Genomic DNA, 26706 nt, shown 5'->3' with positions numbered 1-26706 from the left:
TGGGTTTGTCATATACGGCCTTTATTATGTTGAGGAAAGTTCCCTCTATGCCTACTTTCTGCAGGACTTTTATCATAAATGGGTGTTGAATTTTGTCGAAAGCTTTCTCTGCATCTATTGAGATGATCATATGGTTTTTCTCCTTCAATTTGTTAATATGATGTATCACGTTGATTGATTTGCGTATATTGAAGAATCCTTGCATTCCTGGAATAAACCCCACTTGATCATGGTGTATGATCCTTTTAATGTGCTGTTGGATTCTGTTTGCTAGTATTTTGTTGAGGATTTTTGCATCTATGTTCATCAGTGATATTGGCCTGTAGTTTTCTTTCTTTGTGACATCTTTGCCTGGTTTTGGTATCAGGGTGATGGTGGCCTCGTAGAATGAGTTGGGGAGTGTTCCTCCCTCTGCAATATTTTGGAAGAGTTTAAGAAGGATAGGTGTTAGCTCTTCTCTAAATGTTTGATAGAATTCACCTGTGAAGCCATCTGGTCCTGGGCTTTTGTGTGTTGGAAGATTTTTAATCACAGTTTCAATTTCAGTGCTTGTGATTGGTCTGTTCATATTTTCTATTTCTTCCTGGTTCAGTCTCGGCAGGTTGTGCATTTCTAAGAATCTGTCCATTTCTTCCAGGTTGTCCATTTTATTAGCATAGAGTTGCTTGTAGTAATCTCTTATGATCGTTTGTATTTCTGCAGTGTCAGTGGTTACTTCTCCTTTTTCATTTCTAATTCTATTAATTTGAGTCTTCTCCTTTTTTCTCTTGATGAGTCTGGCTAATGGTTTATCAATTTTGTTTATCTTCTCAAAGAACCAGCTTTTAGTTTCATTGATTTTTGCTATTGTTTCCTTCATTTCTTTTTCATTTATTTCTGATCTGATCTTTATGATTTCTTTCCTTCTGCTAGCTTTGGGGTTTTTTTGTTCTTCTTTCTCTAATTGCTTTAGGTGCAAGGTTAGGTTGTTTATTCGAGATGTTTCCTGTTTCTTGAGGTAGGCTTGTATTGCTATAAACTTCCCTCTTAGAACTGCTTTTGCTGCATCCCATAGGTTTTGGATCGTCGTGTCTCCATTGTCATTTGTTTCTAGGTATTTTTTGATTTCCCCTTTGATTTCTTCAGTGATCACTTCGTTATTAAGTAGTGTATTGTGTAGCCTCCATGTGTTTGTATTTTTTACAGATCTTTTCCTGTAATTGATATCTAGTCTCATAGCGTTGTGGTCGGAAAAGATACTTGATACGATTTCAATTTTTTTAAATTTACCAAGGCTTGATTTGTGACCCAAGATATGATCTATCCTGGAGAATGTTCCATGAGCACTTGAGAAAAATGTGTATTCTGTTGTTTTTGGGTGGAATGTCCTATAAATATCAATTAAGTCCATCTTGTTTAATGTATCATTTAAAGCTTGTGTTTCCTTATTTATTTTCATTTTGGATGATCTGTCCATTGGTGAAAGTGGGGTGTTAAAGTCCCCTACTATGATTGTGTTACTGTCGATTTCCCCTTTTATGGCTGTTAGTATTTGCCTTATGTATTGAGGTGCTCCTATGTTGGGTGCATAAATATTTACAATTGTTATACCTTCCTCTTGGATCGATCCCTTGATCATTATATAGTGTCCGTCTTTGTCTCTTGTAATTGTCTTTATTTTAAAGTCTATTTTGTCTGATATGAGAATTGCTACTCCAGCTTTCTTTTGATTTCCATTTGCATGGAATATCTTTTTCCATCCCCTCACTTTCAGTCTGTATGTGTCTCTAGGTCTGAAGTGGGTCTCTTGTAGACAGCATATATATGGGTCTTGTTTTTGTATCCATTCAGCCAGTCTGTGTCTTTTGGTGGGAGCATTTAATCCATTTACATTTAAGGTAATTATCGATATGTATGTTCCTATTCCCATTTTCTTAAATGTTTTGGGTTTGTTATTGTAGGTGTTTTCCTTCTCTTGTGTTTCTTGCCTAGAGAAGTTCCTTTAGCATTTGTTGTAAAGCTGGTTTGGTGGTGCTGAACTCTCTCAGCTTTTGCTTGTCTGTAAAGGTTTTAATTTCTCCATCAAATCTGAATGAGATCCTTGCTGGGTAGAGTAATCTTGGTTGTAGGTTTTTCTCCTTCATCACTTTAAGTATATCCTGCCACTCCCTTCTGGCTTGCAGCGTTTCTGCTGAAAGATCAGCTGTTAACCTTATGGGGATGCCCTTGTGTGTTATCTGTTGTTTTTCCCTTGCTGCTTTTAATATGTTTTCTTTATATTTAATTTTTGATAGTTTGATTAATATGTGTCTTGGTGTGTTTCTCCTTGGATTTATCCTGTATGGGACTCTCTGTGCTTCCAGGACTTGATTAACTATTTCCTTTCCCATATTAGGGAAGTTTTCAACTATAATCTCTTCAAATATTTTCTCAGTCCCTTTCTTTTTCTCTTCTTCTTCTGGGACCCCTATAATTCGAATGTTGGTGCGTTTAATGTTGTCCCAGAGGTCTCTGAGACTGTCCTCAGTTCTTTTCATTCTTTTTTCTTTATTCTGCTCTGCAGTAGTTATTTCCACCATTTTATCTTCCAGGTCACTTATCCGTTCTTCTGCCTCAGTTATTCTGCTATTGATCCCATCTAGAGTATTTTTAATTTCATTTATTGTGCTTGTCATCGTTTCTTGGTTCCTCTTTAGTTCTTCTACGTCCTTGTTAAATGTTTCTTGCATTTTGTCTATTCTATTTCCAAGACTTTGGATCATCCTTACTATCATTATTCTGAATTCTTTTTCAGGTAGACTACCTATTTCCTCTTCATTTGTTAGGTCTGGTGTGTTTTGACCCTGCTCCTTCATCTGCTGTGTGTTTTTCTGTCTTCTCATTTTGCTTATCTTACTGTGTTTGGGGTCTCCTTTTCACAGGCTGCAGGTTCGTAGTTCCCGTTGTTTTTGGTATCTGTCCCCAGTGGCTAAGGTTGGTTCAGTGGGTTGTGTAGGTTTCCTGGTGGAGGGAACTAGTGCCTGTGTTCTGGTGGATGAGGCTGGATGTTGTCTTTCTGGTGGGTTCGTCCACGTCTGGTGGTGTGTTTTGGGGTGTCTGTGGCCTTATTATGATTTTAGGCAGCCTCTCTGTTAATGGATGGGGCTGTGTTCCTCTCTTGCTAGTTGTTTGGCATAGGGTGTCCAGCACTGTAGCTTGCTGGTCGTTGAGTGAAGCTGGGTCTTGATGTTGAGATGGAGATCTGTGAGAGATTTTCGCCGTTTGGTATTACGTGGAGCTGGGAGGTCTCTTGTGGACCAGTGTCCTGAAGTTGGCTCTCCCACCTCAGAGGCACAGCCCTGATGCCTGGCTGGAGCACCAAGAGCCTTTCATCCACACGGCTCAGAATAAAAGGGAGAAAAAATGGAAAGAAAGAAAAAAAGAGGATAAAATAAAATAAAATAAAGCAATTATAATAAAAAATAAGAAAAAAAATTATTAAGAGTAAATTTATTAAGAAAAAAAATTTTTTAATTTTTTAAAATAAAAAATATGAAAAAACTTATTAAAAATTTTTTTTAAAAATAGAAAATAAGGAAAAAATTATTAAGAAAACATTTATTAGGGAAAAAAAAATTTTTTTAAGCCAAAAAAAAAAAAAAAAAAAAAAAAAAACGGACGGACCTAACCCTAGGACTAACGGTGAGAGCAAACCTATACAGACAAAATCTCACCCAGAAGCATACACATCTACACTCACAAAAAAAAGGAAAAGGGGAAAAGTTAATATATCCTGCTCCCAAAGTCCATCTCCTAAATTTGGGATGATTCGTTGTCTATTCAGGTATTCAACAGATGCAGGCACATCAAGTTGTTTGTGGAGCTTTAATCCGCTGCTTCTGAGGCTGCTGGGAGAGATTTCCCTTTCTCTTCTTTGTTCGTACAGCTCCCGGGGTTCAGCTTTGGATTTGGACCCGCCTCTGCATGTAGGTCCCCTGAGGGCGTCTGTTCCCCACCCAGACAGAACGGGGTTAAAGGAGCAGCTGATTCAGGGGCTCTGGCTCAGTCAGGCCGGGGGGAGGGAGCGGTACAGAGGACAGAGGAGGCGGGGCGAGCCTGCGGCGGCAGAAGCCGGCGTGACGTTGCAGCAGCCTGAGGCGCGCCGTGCGCTCTCCCGGGGAAGTTGTCCCCGGATTACGGGAGCCTGGCTGTGGCGGGCTGCACAGGCTCCCGGGAGGGGCGGTGTGGAGAATGACCTGTGCTCGCCCACAGGCTGTTTGGTGGCGGCAGCAGCAGCCTTAGCGTCTCATGCCCGTCTCTGGGGTCCACGCTGATAGCCGCGGCTCGCGCCCGTCTCTGGAGTTCGTTTAAGTGGCGCTCTGAATCCCCTCTCCTTGCACGCCGCGAAACAAAGAGGCAAGAAAAAGTCTCCTGCCTCTTCGGCAGCTGCAGACTTTTCTCGTGCACCCTCCCGGCTAGTTGTGGTGCGCTAGACCCTTCAGGCTGTGTTCACGCAGCCAACCCCAGTCCTCTCCCTGGGATCCGACCGAAGCCCGCGCCTCAGCTCCCAGCCCCCGCCCGCCCCGGCGGGTGAGCAGGCAAGCCTCTCGGGCTGGTGAGTGCTGCTCGGCGCCGAGCCTCTGTGCGGGAATCTCTCCGTTTTTCCCTCTGCGTCCCTGTTGCTGTGGGATCCGCGCTGATAGCCGCGGCTCGCGCCCGTCTCTGGAGCTCGTTTAGGCGGCGCTCTGAATCCCCTCTCCCTGCGCGCCGCGAAACAAAGAGGCAAGAAAAATTCTCTTGCCTCTTTGGCAGCTGCAGTCTTTTTCCCGGACTCCCTTCCGGCTAGCACCGAAGCCCGAGCCCCAGCTCCCAGGCCCCGCCCGCCCCGGCGGCTGAGCAGACAAGCCTCTCGGGCTGGTGAGTGCTGGTCGGCACCGCTCCTCTGTGCGGGAATCTCCGCTTTGCCCTCCGCACCAATGTGGCTGCGCTCTCCTCCGTGGCTCCGAAGCTTCCCCCCTCTGCTACCCGCAGTCTCTGCCCACGAAGGGGCTTCCTAGTGTGTGGAAACCTTTCCTCCTTCACAGCTCCCTCCCACTGGTGCAGGTCCCGTCCCTATTCTTTTGTCTCTGTTATTTCTTTTTTCTTTTGCCCTACCCAAGTACGTGGGGATTTTCTTGCCTTTTGGGAGGTCTGACGTCTTCTGCCAGCGTTCAGTGGGTGTTCTGTAGGAGCAGTTCCACGTGTAGATGTATTTCTCATGTATCTGTGGGGAGGAAGGTGATCTCCGCGTCTTACTCTTCCGCCATCTTGCCCCTCCCTGAAATATATTTTATATTGCTCTACAGTATGTATTTTTTATTAGCCTTTCTCTGTAAGCTTTAACTCCTTTCCAGTATATAAATAAAATATACAACATTTATAGACAGCTTTTTTTTCCCCCTTTGGAGGGTTGCAGAATTTTCCCAAGGCAACACATAATTCATTACCATAAGTGAACAATAGGACACTGGTGTTCATAGTAATTAAAATTTTTTGTGATATTAGGTCAATATTTCAGTTAAGTTTTCTTAATATTTATACATACACTTTTAGAGCTGGAATTCCTGGCCTGAGGTCCATGGACTCTCAAATTATATGCAAAAGTTTGTGCATATAAATTTTTATTATGGAGGAGTTTCATTTTAATCCAATTCTGAAAGGTGAATTAGGCCCAAAAGATTAAAAATTACTCCTTTGCAGTGGAATAACCCTGGAAGACCAGATCTTGGTCTTCTGACACTCAACTAAGTGACAAAATATTTACTGACTACCTACTAAGCACCTAGCACTGTAATAGTTACTCGGAAAACAGCCGAAACATATAGACTTGACCTCAGGGTACTCCTGGTCCAGTGGGGATGAGGGAAGGCAATGAAAAAACAATGTGAAATAAGTGGATGGTAATGTACTGTAATGAATAAAACAAAGTAATGTAATAGAAAATGAATGAGATTGGATGGTCAGGGAAGACCTCTCTGAGGAGGTGTAATCTTAGCTGAGCCAAGCAAGATTGGAGGGAAGAGCATTCCAGAGAGAGACCAGCTAATGCAAACACCCTCATGGAGATACAGGCTTGTTATAATCCATATCTCTTCTAGAAAATAGGAATGGTTGTTCTCCAAATTCACTTTTCAAATTCATGTTTAGTACTTCAGTCTAGAAATATCAGACTAATGATCTGTGTGAAGGTTAGATATCTTTTCCTTGTTTTCATTTTCTTTTTTTAAAAAAGTTAGATTTCCTAATGTGAGGGAAAGGTATTTTCAGAAAAAGAGTGCCATGTATTTTATTATACATGAAATTCACTCGATACATAGTTGAGTCTACCATCTTGAAGGCACTGTGGGAGATGCCCTCAAGGTGTTCAGCACAGGCCAAATAAAATATAACTGCCGTACATGTAACCATCACGTACCTTAAACCGATCTTGTATTGTTCCGTGACATAGTTTTATGAGCCAAGTAAATTCTAGGGCCCAGATGCTTTCATGTACAGCTTGAAACCCAAAGCTCTTTAGCACGGCACCAATCATGCTATAAAAGTTGAAGATGGATGAGGAGGAGAAAGGAACACATAATGAAAATTGGGGTTAAAAATTCTTTGAAATAAGGACACCGTACTCTGTGGCTTGGAAAATGCCCTACACAGCCCTGGCTGTGTAAATCAATAAATTAAGATGTGACTGAAGATTGTAAGTATCTCCCACATTATTAGCTGTTTTCCTGAATTAAACTGTTTATAAATATGTTAAAAAAATAATATACTGGTGAGATGAAGACAAGACTGAGGTCACAGAGTTCTCTGTGATAGTTAAAGTGTGCCAGGTACTGTGTGAGACCTCCATGCTCACGGCCTTCGAGGTGAAGGCTGTGACTACTTCTGGTGTTCAGAGAGGGAGAAACTGAGGTTTAAAGAAGCAAAGTGACCTGCCTGGTCACAGAGCTAGTGGGAGGAGCCAGCAGGGTTTGGTACCTAAGAAGCCTGACTCCAGAGCCTCCACGATAACCACCTCCACCGTTACCAGTTAGCTCTGTGAAGGGAGGTTGTTTTGTGAGTTATATCTGATAAACTCATCTGCCTTGCTGTTTAAAAGGCTTTGGGGAACAACATTCTGAATGATTAGTCTGAGCTCACTGTGTGCAAATTAATTTAAATACTAGCCAAAACAAAACAAGTAAGACAGCAAAGCTGCTATTAAGAGTAACAGGTTAAAAAAAAAAGGTTATTTAACTTTGGATCAGAGTAAATTATTTGGGTTATCTGTAATACACCTTCCCTTAGGAGAAGTAATGAAGAGTTTGAATGTATTTATTTTAAAATTCTCAGCCAAATAGAAAATGAATTTATGGTTACCAAAAGGGATAGCGGGGAGGAGAGGAGATAAATTAGGAGTTTGGGATTAACATTTACGCACTACTGTATATAAAATAGATAGACAACAAAGACCTACTGTATAGCACAGGGAACTATATTCAGTATCTTGTAATAACCTATAATGGAAAAGAATCTTTAAAAAAATATATATATATTATATCTGATTCACTTTGCTATATACCCCTGAAACTGACACAACATTGTAAATTAACTCTACTTCGATTTAAAAAAAATGGTAAAAAAAATTCTCAGTCAAAAGTACAAACATGATTTTACTAACTTGTTTCTGCCCTCACTGATTCATTTTGATAATGAAATTTCAACTTGGAAAAGGGACATTTTAAAGCTTTGTTCAAACCTAGATCAAGCAGTCATTTTCCTCGTCTTTCACTCTCCCCGAACCGTTCTTGCAGGCTGCTCAGAGGCTAATCCTACTTCAATAACAAGAGGAGTGGCTGCAGTAGCGTATCATAGTACCAAGTACCGTTGCTTGAATATTTACGCAGTAGCATGCACTGTGCCAGTCACTGTACTTCACTTTATCCTCACAACAGCCCCGTTAGTAGCCTTTATTATTATTCCCAATTCCCAGCTCAAGAGATGGCGGCTCACAGACGTTGCCCACATGTTGAAGGCTTCCCGGCTTGTTAATGGAGGAACTTATACCAAGCCCGTTGATCCCGGAGCCCAGGCTCCCTGCAGTCTCCCCACACCATCTCCCTTTGTTTGATCATGTTTTCTCCCCTAATTGACCCACGGATGAGGTCACTCTATTTCCCAACAGAGGCTGCCTAAACCCTTTAGAATCCAAGGCTGTCCATGATCTGGACTTTTTTTTTTTTAACCTGTCCAAGCTAATTTCTCTAAATACCCTCAAACCCTATGGGAACCTGCTTCCTCTTAAAGCTTCAGAAGCCCCTTAAGCCCACAATCCAGCTTAAATTCTACTGCTCTTAAAGGCCCTGTTCAAATTCCACTGATCCAAGCCATCTTCCAGGCCTCCCCAGCCCAGAGTAAATACTTGAACAGCTGGCCTCTGCCGGCTGGTGACCCTCGTGTCCTCAAGAGCTTTGGCAGCCTGGACTCCATGGAATCGTATGAGAGTTCTGTTGGAAAGTGCCATTGGACATTTTTCTCAGGAGCATGTCCGGAGCTTTTGTCAGTTTTGTAAAGCTTCACCACCACACACACACGCACACACAGTCACACAGTTCTGGAAACTAATGACATTAAATGCTAATGTTTCTTGAGCAAGGTGGCCAGATTTAGCAAATAAAAAGATTATATGGGACATGCCTATACTAAAACATAACTTGTTGTGTGTTTTAAATTCAAATTTAACCGAGCCTCCTGTACCTGATCTGCAACGCTGTCCTTGAATGTTTCGTGGATATTAATCTTATTTCTCAATTATATGGAATATAATCATCTAGAGGGCAAGGGGCTTCATTACTTCTCCACCAAACTTAACCCTCAACTTTTATTGCTAATTACTGATTCATTTTTGTGGTCCAACAGAAACATTTTGGAACATTCTTTTTTTTTTTTTAAGATTTTTAGAAATTTCATGTAATGTCTGAAACATTTATATTAACATATTTCCATACAAATAACCCAAAGAAAGTTTAGTATTAGTTGTTTTTTTATTTGTTTTTTTATACTGCAGGTTCTTATTAGTCATCAATTTTATACACATCAGTGTATACATGTCAATCCCAATCGCCCAATTCAGCATTTTTTGGAACATTCTTGATTTGGGGCCAATATCAAACCTAGTAGCTAAATCATGATACGTATATGGCTTTTACTATAAGGAAATGGATGTCCATAATACCTAATAAACTAATTATGATCGTCTCTTCTACTTGCTGGATTCAAACACATCGATTTTTTGTTTAAAAAGTCCTCTTAGAAGGAATCTGGGAAAGTTCAAAACATACCCAAATTATTATTGGACCTCAAAGTGAGCTCTTCCGCCCATTCGACTGAGAAATCACGGAAGGTATCTGTTAAAAATGCAGCTGGCTGGGTCCAATCTCAGACCTATTAATTCAGAATGGCTCCAAGCTATCTGGGTTTTTAAAAAGCCTTTCAGATGATTTTTATGACCTGTAAAGTTTAAGGACTGTTTTTTTATGGGATGTAATGTTCTAGCAAGGATTGCTCTCTACGTTAGAGGTGAAAAGTTATTTTTGTCCTTAAAAACAAGCCATCATTATTTGGAGTTCAAAATATCAATCATCTTTTAAATGTATCTGGATTCTATCACACTAGTGTTAAATGCTCAGCACTGTAGATGTCCCATTCGGAGCTCCCAAGTGTTTGACTTGGTAAAGTAATGATAGGTATTAAAAGGCTACCTGATGGATCATTAAAATAGTAAATGAGTCACTGAAGTTTATAGAGGCCATAAAAATTAAAAAATAAGATTATATGAAGTAGGGTGCTTTGCTATGTACCAATGCTGCTACCCAGGATTGGTCTGGGAAACCTAAGGATCTTTGGAATTTCTGAAAGAAAGCAGCATGGTGCACCACTCCCTACCCCTGCTGACTGGGCGGTCCCCGAGATTTTTGATTCTTGGTGAAAAGAGTGCTGGTCTGGAAGTCGGAAGGCATAGGTTCTATACTTTCGGTTCTGTGTTTCTCTGAGCTTTCGTCTCCTTGTCAACAAAACAATGGTTTAGACCATTGGATGGTCCCTGAAGTATCTTCTAATCTCAAGTGTCTATTATCATCCTGAGGTTGTTTTCTCTGCTGTAGAATATGGGGGTTGGACCATGTGCCTGCGTCCATTTGTCCTGCTGTCCAAGGGTAGCCCCGTTGTCTCCTTCACTATCCTTGGGTCCCCATTCATAATTTGGACTTAGTCTAGCAGCATAAGATAGATGATAGCTCATTTAGGTTATCCAAGGAAGGGACAATATATTGGCCATCAGCACATGTCCTTTCTAAGAAACAGTTATTCATTCAACATACATATACTTATTGATCACCAGCCATGTGTCACGGTGCTAGACCCCGAAAATAAAATAATGAAAACAGACGAAAAGAGCTCTTGGCCTCATGCTGCTTATGATCTCGTGGGGGAGTGATGGGGGTGGTAAGATAAAAACAACCGCAATGAAGAGTAGCCCCCGCTCGCCGCAACTAGAGAAAGCCCGCACGCAGCAATGAAGACCCAACGCAGCCAAAAATAAACAAACAAACAAAACAACCACCACATGTAAACTGACACATAAATAAAATAACCACTGTTTGTAATCAGTGGTCTGAAGGATCACGAAGGATGAGATAGAGAATAACAGAAGGCTGAGCAATGACGGGGAAAAGCCTCGTGGGGTAGATGATATTTTCTTGGACCTAAAGGAAGAAAAAAGATAAACGAGGGAAAAGGGTTGGAGGAAAGGGCAGGGCAGGGGAGAGCATAGTCAGGGGTCCCCTGGGAGGAGCAGCTTTTGTGCTTGGCAGCCAAAATCCTGGAACAGTCCCTTCCGTCCCTGAGAGATAATTTAATCCAAGACTACAGAAAGGGACTCAGAGGCCCAGAAAGTTTAAGGGACTTATCAAGGGGCAAGTTAGTTAATGGGAGAACTCTTGCATGCTTCAGTCCAGACTGGGAACCTCTCTTAGGGATCACAGTGCATCAGGAAGTGCCTAGGTGCCTTGGTCCTGAGCTTCAGTTTCCTCTTGTGTGAAACACAGATGACATCTACTGCCTCAGATCGTTAACGGGATTTAATGAGATAATGTCGCACAGTGCCTGGTAGGTATATCATAGCCGCCTGATAAATGCAGACTCTCTTGATTTTTCACCTAGTGCGCTTTCACTCATAGCCAGCTGTTGGAAAATAGGTAGAGCAGATAAAGGAAGAGAGGTGGCAGAGGGGAAGTTCTGGAATACTGGATTGGTGTCTGTTTAGCGGCTATCCATCTGAGAGGCTGAGTAAAGGAAATGAGAAGAAGAGGCCACTGGAAGTGGGAAGGTATCAAGGAAAAGCATCCTCAACTTCATGGTTTCGCTCACCCCTTAATCTGCTAGTGGGGAATCTAGAGTTGTCTTCATAAGACAGAAAAGACCATCCATAGCAATATTTATACTTAAAATTAGCATATAAGAAACAGGGTTTACTCTAGGAGACTGGTAAACAGAAGAATGATACACTTTATTATTAAATACATGCAAAGAGAACAATGTTATGTTAATATGTCACTCAGTCCACTGGGAACAAACTAATTCAATTATCTGCAGAATATTAAAATGATTGCTGGTGTTAAGGATGCTTAAAAACCAAGCCCATGACATTGGAAGAATGAATAATTTATCCAGGCAACTATGAAGCTTTTCTTCTTTGTTTATGAACAAAACCACAGATTGAACTTCAGCCTTAAAATACCAAGAGGCGTATTTCATGGATTTTAGCGGACAGCTATAAGGCCATCCCAGAAAACCTGCTTGCCCTCCCTGTTGACTTATCCAAAACGTAAGGGAAGAGTTATGGTTCAGGCACACTTGAACCAGGGCTGAATATTTCTCAAAGTTCACTGGGTCCCTTTTCCCCTAGCCATAAGGTAAATGCCATTCCATATATATAGCTTTTTGAAATGCTGCTTTCTTTATGATTCCCTGCCAATGGTGCCTTATGGGAGACATTTTATTTCAAAGTTTCCTGAGATGAGGATTGAACTCATTATTTTATTCCAGACTCATTGTTTAATTGACAGGAAACATGCATTCTAAATCATCTTGTATGCATGGCAGAAGCCGCTACATAAATTTAACAATGGGTGGATTATTACTATTTAGCATATTTATGGAATTTTATATTCAGGAAGCATTTTACAAGTCTTTTATTAGTTAATCCTTACACTTCCCTGTGCATCTGATAGGTGGTAAACAATGCTTTGGGTTCTAAATTGCCAATACGTGAAAACTTTAATGAGGAAAAAAAAAAATCTGCGCCGTTCCTCCGTGCTCCCAAACTTGCCAAGGGCACATTTCTGATCCCCTTTTTTTTCACTAGAGACCAAGTAGAGGCCTGGGAAACGGGCTTGCACCCTGAAATATAAAAGGGAATATATTGGGTTCTGTCGCGGGTCAGGTGGCCAGCACCAGAGGAAACCTCACAAGACACCAAGGTGATACGACAGGATTCCCGACAAAGATGCATCCCAGTAATACAGCACATAAAAAGGCACATATAAGGAAGCAGTTAATTTTTCTAAAACTATACAGTGAACTTAGTTTTCAAATCTAATGATGCCATCCATACCCTCTGGACTCACTATCTAATGATAGCACCAGTTACTGTGAAAACGCATACACGTATATTGAAAAATAAAACCTATTTCAAACTAAGAGAGTCTGTGTTTTCTTCCTTTGAAAACTCACACGTTTTAAAAACTAAGCTTCCTTCAACACCCACCTCGAACTCTTCAGAATCCTCCAGACTACCCCTCTTCCAGACACCAGAAGGTGTTAGAGAGCAGGGCAAGGAAAGCCTCTGTGGATCTAAGTTTCCTTCTGGACCCAAACGTTTTACAGCTGGGGGCTTTCAGAGCTAAGGAACCAAGAAAAATCAATCTCGCGTCACCTGAGGGCCGGACACCAGGAGCCGCAGATGTTGTGCCTACTTTCTGAAGACCCCGGCGTGGACACGTCCAGCCCAGATTCTAATCTCTTGTGACTGACGTGACTCTATCCCTCTAATCCCTCAGGCCCCCGCCCCCGCCTGCGCGAGTGTGTGTGCGTGTGTGTGTGTGTGTGTGTGTGTGTGTGTGTTGGGGGACAGTTGGTAGGCAGATGCAGAAAGCACCCACAGTATTCTGGAAGCAAGCACCCTGTATGGCCCCGTGCGTTCTTGGTGCAGCGGGCAGCTGTCAGGAGGTCAGTGTAAGGTAACCAGGTCACCTCCATTTCAGGGGTGCAGGGGCGTGCAACAAGCCCCAGCGTCCCCGAGTCTGCGGATGCAGGGGGTGCGCCGAGAGCCCCCCTAACCCCGCCCCCGCACCGCCGGCATGGTCCCGCCCGCGCTACCTGGGGATGCTGGAGGCCCCGTGGCGGGGGCTTGGCGGCTCGCGGTCCTGCTGGCCGCGGCTCGGGGCTGGCGCGCGCGCTTTGTGAAGCCTCGGGGGAGGGGGGCTGACCCCGCCCCGCTCCTGCCCCCCTCCCCCCCCCCCCCCCCCCCCCCCCCCCCCCGGCCCCGCGGCCTGCTCGGGAGTCATCCGGGCGGGGCCCTGGGCCGCCGCCCCGCCTCCCCGCCTCCACCTCCGGAGCTGTCACCCCCCTCCCCCTTGCGCCAGGGCGCCCCCCACCCCAGGCTTGGCCGACCCGCGCATGTGGCCCCGCCCTTCTCCGCGCAGGGCCCAAGGGGCCTCGCCCCGCCCCAGGGTCGGCATCCCAGCCACCCACCTGTGGGATTCCCGTCGGGCGCTGGCAGGGGGGCGACTCCTTCTGTAACTGGAGGCCAAGTCTCGGGAAAGTTTCTGGTCATGTCAAGGGTCAGCCTTTTCTCGTAGGGACCTTCTGTAGCCAGGAAATGGGCAGTCAAGCGATCCTGTCTGCGGGTTGTGCTGACATCACAAACCACACATCGCTTGGTGTCGTATCTCTCTCGTAGTTTGCACAAAGGCTCTCCATCATCCCTGCAGCCTTCCGTGCGTTCGCCTTTCAAAGCCCCAGTCCAGTGACATTTCCGTGAAAGGGTTAAAGGAACTTAATTTTTAAATAAACAGTTAATGCTAGAAACCAATACATGGCGTGTTAGCTGTGCCCCCTGCTCTAAGTATGGTCACCTTTGAATAATTCAGACTTTCCAGTGATCAGGAATACCTAGGCTGGTCACTACCTTGCCTCCACGTCACTAGAACTTTAGGTCTCTTTAGTCTTCTTTTTCATTCCCCAGTGATGGGAAGCAGGGGTGAAAATGAAATGCAACAAAATCAATTTGAAGAGCTTTTAACAGCTGGTATAAAAGTTTATGGGAGGGCTTCCCTGGTGGCGCAGTGGTTGAGAATCTGCCTGCCAATGCGGGGGACACGGGTTCGAGCCCTGGTCTGGGAAGATCCCACATGCCACGGAGCAGCTGGGCCCGTGAGCCACAACTACTGAGCCTGCGCGTCTGGATCCTGTGCTCCGCAACAAGAGAGGCCCTGATAGTGAGAGGCCCGCGCACCGCGATGAAGAGTGGCCCCTGCTTGCCACAACTAGAGGAAGCCCTCGCACAGAAACGAAGACCCAACACAGCCATAAATAAATAAAATAAATAAAATAGTGTTTAAAAAAAAAAAAAAAGTTTATGGGAGAGGCAGTCTGCAATCAGTGAAAATGAATCAAAAATTGTCTGTAGACCTCACACTTCGGTTTTACTGTTTTGCTCGAGTTTGAATAATGGAGGGCTAGGGGTATCTATTATTTTTAGCAGAAATAATACTTTTCTAAGAATTATTAAATAGATTAAATGTATAATGTTATGATACCATGTCAGATCAGGGTAAAACTGTCTACAGAAGAATGTGTTAGCCAGCTGATAGCATAGAAGACACAACATCTTTTTAAAGTGGTAAAATTGGTTTTGTCAGTCAAAACCAATTAAATAGAGTTTAAATAACATGTAAGGATAAGCTGGAAAACATTATACAACCTTTATAGTCCTGTCTGCCATCTAATGAAAATATTTCCTTTTCAGCATCCCCACTTCCTTCAACTGTATCTAATAAGATGTAATTTCAAGATTGCTCAAAGCTTTGGACATTTGTCATTCTTTAAAGTATTCAGTGCAGGTTCCAAAAGTGGCTGGCATTGAGCTTGGTGCAGGTGATATAAGGGTGAACTAGACAGAGGGATACAAGCCCTGCCAGGAACTCACATTCTAATGGGGGAGAGATAGCTGCTGACTAAACGAGGGCAAACATAGTTAATTTCACCTATGAAAAGTTGCATGCAGAAGTATAGAGCGCTAGGAGAGGACACCCTCCAAGTGGTCCTTTACATTCCTCTTTTGTTTTGAACCCTAGAATTAACTTCAGTGCAAAGTGTTGGGGGAGGGCATCCTTTCTTTCATATCTCATATCCAGTCTATCAGGAAATCCTGATGGCTCCATCTTCAGAAGGTGTTCCAAATCTAACCTCTTCCACTACCCCTCTTCCAGACCAGCATCACCCATTTGGATTTGTGAAAAGACCTCTAAACTTATCTTCTCACTCTTACTCCTGCCCCCATGATCTGTTATCCAGGTAGCATTTAGGGTGACCCTTTGGAAGTTTATGCGTTAGTTCATGTCAATCCTCTGCTCAGAAACCACCCATTGGTCTTCCCTGGTGACAACACAGACTTGACCTTAGCCACCAAAGCCTTACCTGCTTGCCCCTCACCTCTGTTCCCTCCTTCTCCATCACTCTCCCCTCCCACAGCCTCTCTGGCCTTTCTGTTCTTCTTTCAACCTTCACGCTCCTGCCCGTTGGCCTTTGAGCCTGGATTTTCTTCTTCTAAACGTGTGTTTAGAGGCTTGCTCCTCAGTTCCATCAGATGTTTACGCCTTTGTCCTCTTCTCAGAGAGGCAGTCCCCGACCACCTACTCTACAATAGCCCCATCTCGCAACCCTCTCACTCCCTGTCTCTAATCTACGTAAGTTTTCCTTTTAATATACATGTGCATAAGCACACACATGCACACCTATTGTCTGCTGTCTCTTCTAGAATGAACAGCAATTCGGCTGCAGTGCCAGGCACACGGAAGGCACTCCATAAACATCTGTTGAAAGAAAGCATATAAATTATGTTATGGACTGAATGTGTCTCCCCGTAATTCATACATTGAAGGTCTAACCCCCAGTGTGACTGCATTTGGAGGTAGGGTCTTTGGAAGTAATTGAAGTTCAGTGAGGTCTTAAGCATAGGGCCCTGATCTGATAGGATTAGGACCCTTATGAAAAGAGACACCAGAGAGCTCACTTCAGGGAGGGAGGAAAGGCCATGAGCACACAGTGAGAAGACAGCTGTCTGCAAGCCAGGAAGAGAGCCCGCACGGCGATCTGAATCCGCTGGCACCTTGATCTTGGACTTGCCAACTTCTAGAACTGTGAGGAATAAATTTATGTTGTTTAAGCCATTCTACCTGTGATATTTTGTTAACAGCAGCCTGAGAACACTAAGACAAATAAAAAATATAAAAGAAGGAGTTTAGGTACAATCTGTACTTGTACAGCGGCTAATCATTTCAAGATCGCTAATTCACGGAGTGGTGTGATGTTCTGAGCTTTAACCAACGAACAAACTTTGCAGCACTTCCCAGAATAAGCTGAGGCTTGAAGATTAATCTTATCTGGACCTGAGAATAGAATACATATTCAAGATAAACAAATGTCTTTTACAACTTTTTTGTTGTCTGTTTCTGAGGTCATGAATGATTGAAGCTCAGAGCAGAAAGAATGATCCAGCAATATGGTGACAAATGGTGTTTCAAAGAGAGAACTCAGCCTCTTAACTCCGTAAAATTTCCCTCCTGGTCAAGCTGAAGGACTCATATGCTGCTGTGTGCCTAGAACATAAACATGGCTCACTGATATTCAAACAAAGGATTGGATGTTTCAGATAACAGCTTTGGTTACCTACCACTACTGTTTTTCCTCTTGGTCTCCAAAGTAGGCTGTGGGGAATAAATACTAGAACCTCCATTTATGTTGTTTTATTTAAAAAAAAAAAAAGCTCTTGCAAATATGTAATATACAGATTGATACTGGCACCCTCATTTGCCCATAGGTCATTTGGTGGCCTGTCCTCCCTTGCAGAGGTGTCTTGAGGAAATCCTGGGAGATCCACAGCATGCACAGGCTAACATGTGGTCCTTACGCGTATTTCATTTCCATTGTGTTGCATCTTATTGATTTTTTGTGCGTTCAATTAAGGAATTAAGGATTCTATTACCCAGTTTTAACCAAACCAGCAATCACAAAATGGAAAAGTGACTTAAAAGGATTTAAAAATGGCTCAGATAATTAGATAATACTAATAATGCAAGCATAAGCAAACAATAGAAAATTGGTGGAATTGAAGCATTTGCTATTGTTAGTGAGAATTCTTAGCCAGAATGGGAGGTTAACAATGCTGATGATCTATTTAATTCAGTCTACCAAGAAGTCAGCTTCTCCCTCTCATTGAAATAGTGAAGAAAACATATGAAGTATTGATTTATATCCACTTTTATTAACAACAAGCGTTGCCTTAAGTATATATGGTACTTTGAGATACAGGCTAATGATAATATGAAGCATTGTACTAGCAAGAAAATAACAAATATGATCTAGTGCATCATTAAATCATTTTAAACAGTTTTATTTGTATGTATGTTTTATAATGTATAATGGTATATATAATAAGCCACCTGATGAATAATTAGATAGATGAATAAATATTGAGGATATACACAGAACATTTTTAACTGATGGAGTGTCCTATTGGAAAAGTTTGGAAACACTGATTTACATAAATAGGGGTAAAATAATTTATTAGAACACCAAACTCTGGTCCTGCAAGAAAAGAACAAATAATACCTATTCAAGGAATGGATTATCCAGAACCTTTTTATATCTTTCTTCTCTTTACAGTATTTGGATCATTCCAAAATTTCAAGGGAAATAAGAGAAGAAAGCTTGTTAATTTGCCATGGCATTTGGCAGAAAACATTAAACTTGCCAAAAAAAAAAAAAAAAAGAGTTTGGGGTTTACTTAGCGGTGTTGGTTACCCTGCCCTTCTAGTTTTGAATTACTACCGATCATAATAGTATGACTTTATATTCACCCATCTTCTTTAAACTGGTTGATTTTTTTCTTACAATGGAATGTTCCCATAGAGCCTGCGATTTGAAGTAATATTAAAACACGTTCATAGGGGCTTCCCTGGTGGCGCAGTGGTTGAGAATCTGCCTGTCAATCAGGGGACACGGGTTCGAGCCCTGGTCTGGGAAGATACCACATGCCGCGGAGCAACTGGGCCCGTGAGCCACAACTACTGAGCCTGCGCGTCTGGAGCCTGTGCTCCGCAACGAGAGGCCATGATAGTGAGAGGCCCGCGCACCGCGATGAAGGGTGGCCCCCACTTGCCACAACTAGAGAAAGCCCTCGCACAGAAACGAAGACCCAACACAGCCAAAAATAAATAAATAAATAAAATAAATTAAAAAAAATAAAAAAGAACCACCTTAACAACTAATGCTTCCATAAAATACACAATTGGAGAGATTTAAAAACAAAAAACAAAAAAACACGTTCATACTCCTCTCACTGCTCTTTCTCACATAAAAGAATGGTTTGCCCCATTTTTTCAAGCTCTCCAAAAAAATCCCCCTCCCCATTCTAAAACTTAATATGTTGCTCTGAAGGATGAATTTATAACGTTTCTGTTATTCAGCCACCAACGTTGTATAACAACTGTTATCAGCATATCTTTAGTAGAAGGACTCTCTGTTTAGCTGTATTTTCTTCGATGAGTATCATCACATCATAACATTTGGGGGGTGAAGAGAGACCTGGCTACAGTTCCTTGTGTAAGTGAAGGCGCTGAGGCTCAGAAAACCAGAGGGCTTGCCTGTGGTCACGCTGCTGCATCCTGGCAGAGCTGAGACTAGACTCAAAACCTTCTGATTCTTGTTCTGAGTACCCTCCACTGTGATAGGCCACCTCACAGGGAGCCTGGTGAGGATGTTGTTTTTCTTTGCAAGTGTGAGTTAGAGAAAGTAGGACTCCTTGGGCTCTGCCTCATTGTATACATACATACATGTGTCAGGAAGCCCAGGGTGCTTGAACTCCCCAAAGACCCCTACCCCAAATGGTGCCCATGAAGGAAAAGGGATCCTTCTCTCCTAGAGGTTTGTTTATTTTACAGTTAAGAAAGGGCGAGAAGAAACCTTACAGAGTATGTAATTTTTCTCTTTGGGGTCTCAGAATTTAACTTGCCACTAAGCCACTGGCAGCAGCTGTTTTCCCAGTTAGAACTTTAAGCTTCACAAAAAAGTATTGTTTTGGTAATACAATCCTAATGAAAGAATAGTAATAAAAATATCAGTAAGACACAGGCAGGCTGAGTACTTTAAACTGGTTGGTGGGGATTATTGCTTACTACTTAGCAATAATATGTAATAGTTTGGTAGAAAATTTTCAAGGAGAGTGATGAAACCTAATTTCCTGAGGTACATAAAATAGGACCAAATAAAATAGTGAAGAGTGTATTGTAAAGATAATCTAGTTGCCCAGATGGCCTTTCCTTAGTTACAGCTTTTATGGTTCTTAGAATGTGTATGTTCTTTATTCTTTTATGAGAAAATAAAGATTTTCTTTCTCCCAGGGGCATGAAGTTACCCTGCAGTTTAGTTGTTAAAATATGCTGAACAATTTTTTTTTTGTTACTTCTAGGACACTCATATTTATTCTGGAACTCACCTTAGTTCCTGTGTTTTCCCCCTATATATGAATTTCTGGCTCTAGACTCCAGATTTTAAACTTGTTAGTTATATTTCTTACGATATTCCTGATAAGCTAGTTAATATTAGATTTTATGGCATGGGTTAAAGGAAAAAATTGCTAAGATTTGGTTATAATCTTATCACTCTAACTTTGATTCTTCTCCTGCCCCAAACATTAGAAGCTGCAATAGGGTAGAATATTTCTGAGAGAAATTCGGAAGTTTAGCTGTAGTTCATATAAATGTGACTTGTAAGTTCTATAACCAAATTCCCATAGATTTTGTAAAAGTTTCATTTTATTTTCTTAATAACAAAGTCTCAGAATTTGTAAAGTTCATATTTTTACAGTACTATGCCTTCTGGGTTTTATTGCAAAAGAAGACATTGTATGATAAAATGACATCTCTGTAACGTCTGTCCAGATAGGTTTTGTACAAGTGGCACCATCTTTTTTCCTTCCATAAAAGTAGACAAGTCCTTGATTATAAGGATTCTGCTTCTCTTTCTCAATATGCAGTGCTTAATAAAATTATTTTATGATTGTAATGTATTCATTTCCACCTATAACATGCTTTGTGAGTAGAAACTGTAGAGCTGGAATTTATTGCAAGTATTATCTTGAATTCTGAAACCATACTTTTAGAGTACCAATATGAGAGAGGAAATTTCACCTTGGGAGAATGTGCCCATTGAGGAGATGACACCCATCGATATCGCTTAATATTAGTAAATTAAAGTCTGATCCTTCATCTCTCAAAAACTCCATTCTTTTCTGGGATAAAGCTGATAGCTTGGGGTGCATAAAATCCATTTGCTTTTCGGGTTTTTGTGCCTTGGTCTTTTGGGGTACCTTATGCATTGCAGTCTTTCTAGTCTTTCTCTCCATATTCATTGTTAAAAATGATGCATTATCTATATTTTAAAAAGTTATGTTGTAATCAAATCACTTCCCCGCTCAAAATGTGGCTTCCACGCACCTAGAATTAAATGCTAACTCAGCACAGGCAACTAGGCCCTGTAGGAGTAGGCTCTGCTGACCGCTTTGATCTTTTCTACAGATGTTCCCCTGGGTCGCCAAGTTCATTGACTCTAGATGACTTTCTGTTTCTTGAAGACAGCGCACTCATTCCTGACCCTGCACCTGTGAACTGGTACTTCCCTCAGTCTGGAATGTTCCTAGCCCAGATTTTCAAATGACTGGCCCCTTCCCAATATTTCTTCCCTCATCATCCATCTAATGTTGCCCTCCATGCCCCGAACACCTCGCCAGTGCTTCTCTGTCACTTTAACCAGTTTGTATCTTCATAGCGTTTATCACTTTCAAAAAGGATATTATTTATTTGTTTACATGTTTATGACATGATCTCCATTAGAATTTAATTGCTATGAAGTTAGAGACCCTGTCTGTATTGTTCATACCTGTATAACCATTATTTAGCACAGAATTTGGAACGTAGTAGGTGCTCAGTAAATACTTATTTTTAGTGAAAATGTGGATGCCACAATATAAGCAGTAGTTAAAAGATTAAGATTGTGGGCTTCCCTGGTTAAGAATCTGCCTGCCAGTGCAGGGGAGAAGGGTTCAAGCCCTGGTCCGGGAAGATCCCACATGCCGCGGAGCAGCTAAGCCCGTGCACCACAACTACTGAGCTTGCGCTCTAGAGCCAGCGAGCCACAACTACTGAAGCCCGTGCTCCGCAACAAGAGAAGCCACCGCAATGAGAAGCCCGCGCACCACAACGAAGAGTAGCCCCTGCTCGCCGCAACTAGAGAAAGCCCCTGCGCAGCAACAAAGACCCAACGCAGCCGAAAATAAAATTAAAATAAAAAAATTAATAAATTTAAAAAAATATCCAGAAAAGATTAGGATTGTGATCTGCGATTAAATCTTGGCCTCTTGCCATATGGTCTTTCTCAAGTTCCTTGGTTGTGTCAGTGACAATAAGATGGTAAAAATACTTATCAATCAGGTCTATGGTGGGTATTCGTTGAGGTAATGTATACAGAGTACCTAGCACATGCCTAACACATGGCAGTTGCTCGATCAGTATTAGCTATCATAGTTTTTCCTCAAGACAGGAAAGGAACAGGATGGCTGGAGACCAGGTGCACTCTGAAGCCTAGGGTAGGCCAGGGGTCAAAAGCCAGGAAGCAGATTCTTTGATCAAGTTCAAAAGCACAAACATCCAATGTTGAGAATTTGGGTAGAGCAAGGGAGAGCAAGAAGCAAGGTAGAAGGTTTAAGACATTTGCTGCCAGTGGAATCGGAGTGCTCTGAGCCCATTTTTATGGGCAGGGTTGCACAGGGATAACACTGTTTGGCTTAAAACCTCAGGATCAAGGCTAGAAACATTATATTTATAGCTGAAACTTATATTACTTTGTTGGTTAATATTTGAAATTATTTTGGATATTATGTGCATCCTGTTCTAAATAAGAAAAGCCCAGTTTGATTACTCTGTAAACTATCCCCTTTTATACGTCTTATTGTTTCACTTTCACCCTGAAACTTGAAGGCCAGGTAAACCTTATTTGATGACTTGATGGTAATTGGTTCTAAGATAATAGAGGCATAGATAGTGCTTAGGGCACTAGCAAATAATATGCAAACAAAGTCCTGTTGAAAACAATTTATCTTTGTTGGTTAAAAAATGAAAAAGAAAAAGAAGGAACAGTGCAGTAGTCATGGGAAAAAAAATTAAAACTTCCTTAGAATTCCTTACACATACTTAGGACTTTGCCTGGCCATGTTGACTTACTTATGGGCAGAGGGGCCAGGGCCAAACAAAATATCTCCAGTGCTTGGGCCTCCAAAAGTTTTAATCCAGTCCTCTTTAGACACATTTTAGAAAACAGGATTGAGGATTTTAGAACTCAAATCTTATGTCCCAGTTCAAAATTTTCCCCTCAGACCCTAAATAACTTTTCCTTAAAACGGAAGGAAACAGAACTAAAACCGGAACCAAAAGAACCGCACAGCTAAATCTTTTCCGGAAGGCGTGGCGGGGTGGTGGGTGGTGGGGAGGAAGAGTGTTATGAGTTTTAAATTTTTTGTTTTTATTTTTCTGAGAAAATCTCTAAATAGAGAAAATGTGGAGAGTTGACAAAAAAAGCACATTCTAATTTCTGATGTCATTTTAGAGTATTTCCATTCAGTATTTGTTCTCTATGCATTTTTTTAATAGCCCAGCAGTACTCTGTTAAGGAGAGAAGCAGAGGGGATAATCAGTTGTTCTGGTTAGTTTCAAAGGTAGTAGTAGTTAAGGTAGATTAGGTTCCTTTGTGGTGACAACCCCTCCCAAACTCTCAATGCCTCTAATATAATAAAAGTTTATTTCTTGCTCATGCAGGGACCCAGTGGGTTTGGGTGGCTTCATGACAGTTGTCCTCTTTGAGGTGCCTTGGCACTGTGGGCTGTTTTGATCCTGTGATTCTGCCATCTCAGTTGAAGATCTCCTTGGTGATTGCAGAGCAGAGAGGGAGACCATAGGGGCCTTTCCCGTTCTCTAGCACTGAGAAGTGATACCCATTATTCCTGCCCACATTTCGCTGGCTCTAACTATTCATATGGTCCCACGTCACTAAGTGCCTGGGGAAGTGAAGTTTTCCATGTGCCCTGGGAGGGGTGAAGAACGTGATACTAGTGTGGACTAGCTGTGTCTATCATTCCTTGAAATTGATTTTTTTTTTAAAAGCCGAGAATTTAGCTCAGAGCTCAAAATTATTCAAAAGGGGGCCTCGACACTCGTGTAAATTTATAACCGGTAAAATTGGATTATTGGCCACTCAAGGATTCCTCAAGGATTGCACTAAAAAAGTTCGTTCTTCAGGCAGATGTGACATAGCCAAGTATACTGTCATCATGTCATTGTATTTATGTTCTTTTGCTTCCTTCAGAAAACTGCTCTGTGTTTGCTGTTTTGTCTAACCTCCTCCACTTTGGCAATGACTCCAGAAGGACTGGATTTAGGCTATTCCATAGTCTTAGACTTGAATAAGTATAAGACTTGCAATGCTTCCCTGAACTCATACATGAAAAGCCCCAGACAGTTAGGTTGAACCTTATGAAATTATTGCTATTTAACCATTTAAAAAAAAACTTACAAAGGTGGCAGTTTTATATGGTTCATCCTTATAGTTAAATACTAGTTATAAAAAATAACCAGGATATTGAAATTTCCCTTATTTTACCTATTTGCCTTGATGTAACCCTAACTGAGGTCTTCTAATGGGAGCTTTGAGGAATTTTGTACATAGAATTCTGAATTGTAAGCACCATTGTTCTACACAGCCTCTTCAACCATGACCAAGTGGTTCACAACATGACAAGTGGTTAATTTTAGTGAATTATTTAACAAGTTAATTATCCACAGTTTCCTCAGAGCATGTGGTTTTTCCTTAGGTCAAGTACTCATTGAACGTCTCTTAACCGCATGACTTATGGTGATGAAAGATACCTGCCCTTCATTCTTCAGTTCAGCCCAAACTTAGTGGCTTTGCGATAATAAACCAAAGAAGCCTAATTTTTTTGTGTTATGTTTTTTTTGTTGTTGTTGCAACTTCCCTGAAAAATGACACAGTTTTTCCTCCCCAGTTGACCTCTTTTCTAATGATGAGGGTCACCGCCATTTATTGAATATGTGCTTTGTACCCAGCATTATACTAAGTGCTTTACTTATATCACCCAATCCTCACAACAACTCCGTTAGGGAACTAATGTAATTCTTTCTATTTTATGAATGAGGAAAACTGAGGTTTAATAAAATTAAAAAACTTACTCAAGGCTTTGAATCTAGTACATGGCAAAACTAGTACTGGAATCCGGCTCCACCTCCTATAGACCCCCAAGTTCACAACTGCTTACCATGCTGCCTCGGCTCCCCTTCTCACTCAGTTTCTTTTGAAAAGCAATATGGCTCTTAAAAATGTACTCATGTAAATTCACCTTTTGTACTGAAGTATCATCTATCTCAATTGAAGGGAAATTTTAGTAGACTGGTTTTGCAAACCAAAACATGGTACTGCTATAGGCCTCAGAGGTCTGAATATATAAGGAGTTCTAAGCAAAAAACTGAGTTGTTGGTTCTAGTATCTCCGCCTGGATTTTTATGTAACAAAAACAGGCTAAGAAATATTTAACCTTTCTTAAATCTAGGTGTTATGAAACAGTATCTGTTTTATTATTTTCATAATTAAAAACAGAATAAGCTAAACAGTCCAAAAGATAAGCTCTTGGAGAGCATGTTCCATAGAGTATGCCTCACAGGGTCTTCAATGTGACAAACCTTAATAAGTTTTAATGTATAAATAGAGCAGTGGTGTTGAAATGGATTACAATGCATTGTTTTGTTCTAAAGGCTATTTGGGTGAACTCTTATAGTCTCAAAGTACTTATTTGCTTCCCAGAGTAAATATTTCAACTACTTAGGTTTCATAGTTTTAAAAGCAAGGAATGTTTGGCTCTTAAGTTTCATATAGTTTTGGCTTCAGATCATAAAACCAAGAAATCTTTCTGACTTGTAAGCTGTCTTTATTAAGCTGTCTTTCTGACTTGTAAGCTGTCTATGTTAAGCATGGCTTTTAAGAGGCTCATAGATTCTTTAAACTTTCAGAGAGAATGTGGTTTCATACCTATTTTATGCACGTAATTGTTATGAATGTGATAATAATTGGACCAGCAAATGGAAACTAATAAAGGCAACAATGAATATCAGACTTTACGTATTTGCTTTTTTACAAAAATCAATTCATAAATGGATGGAATGTAATGCGGTACTATCAAAACCTTTGTGGTTAAATTGACTTTTAATCCTTTTTGCTGTATTATCTTTTGGCAGCTGGAAAATCTTTGATTAATCTTTGCAAAAAGAAATTAAACTTTAAACCTTACACACTAAAAAGAAAAAGCTGTTAAGGTACACAGTTAATGAGCTTATTAACTATAAAGTTAATCAGTCAACATTAGCAAATTCACAGTTGGAAAACTATGCTGATACTTACATAATACTATATTATGCTCCTACTTTGATTTACTCTATCTGCTCATTTCTCAGTAATAATGATTCAATATATTTTTGATAGCCTATAATTCCTATTGCACATATTTCAGTTTGCACTCTTTGTGTACTTTTGGTTTTAAGACAGAGTTTTAAAATTATATGCAAACTTGAATTTGGAGAAGTAATTATACAAATACAAAAAGTATGGTATCTTCCAAAAGGAGCAAGTTCATCCTCTCCCCCCAGACACAATAATCTGGAGTGAAATTATCTGGGTTCTGAGTTGTAGCTCCATCATTTGTTAGCTGTAAACATTTTAGTTATTATTTAACTTGTCTAAGCCTTGGTTTTCTTATCTGTAAAATGGGGTTAATTAAAGCTTCTACCTCATAGGATCCTTGGGAACATTCATGAGATGATCCATGTTAACTCATTTAGTGCTGGCCCGGTAACTGGCACATGGCAAGTGCTCAGTAAATCTTAGCCATTATTTTTATTAACATGACAGTAATTTTTTAGGAATAAAGGATTGTCTGGTTCCTTTGAAGTTTATATAGACATAAATATGTCCATGGTGATTATATGGGACTTGATGAAACAAATAGTAAATACATTAAGACTGTTTCTAATAATTGTGGTTTATTGGTAGCATTTATAACAGTAATATAAAGTACTGCTTATAATAATGAAGATCCCCATGAACAAATCATATTTGTAATAATGAGTATAATTAGAATGAATTAATAGCATAATTAGAATTGTGATGACTATTTAAAAAGTGAGCTAGAAAGTATTAACATTATGTATGTGTTAATATGGATTGTTTACGCCAATATGGAATCGTGAATGTGTGAAAGTTGTGAGACAGCAATCGAGA

The sequence above is a fragment of the Eubalaena glacialis genome, chromosome 1, assembly GCF_028564815.1.
Source record: "Eubalaena glacialis isolate mEubGla1 chromosome 1, mEubGla1.1.hap2.+ XY, whole genome shotgun sequence".
NCBI classification, from domain to species: Eukaryota; Metazoa; Chordata; class Mammalia; order Artiodactyla; family Balaenidae; genus Eubalaena; species Eubalaena glacialis.
This window is presented reverse-complemented; position numbering follows the sequence as displayed.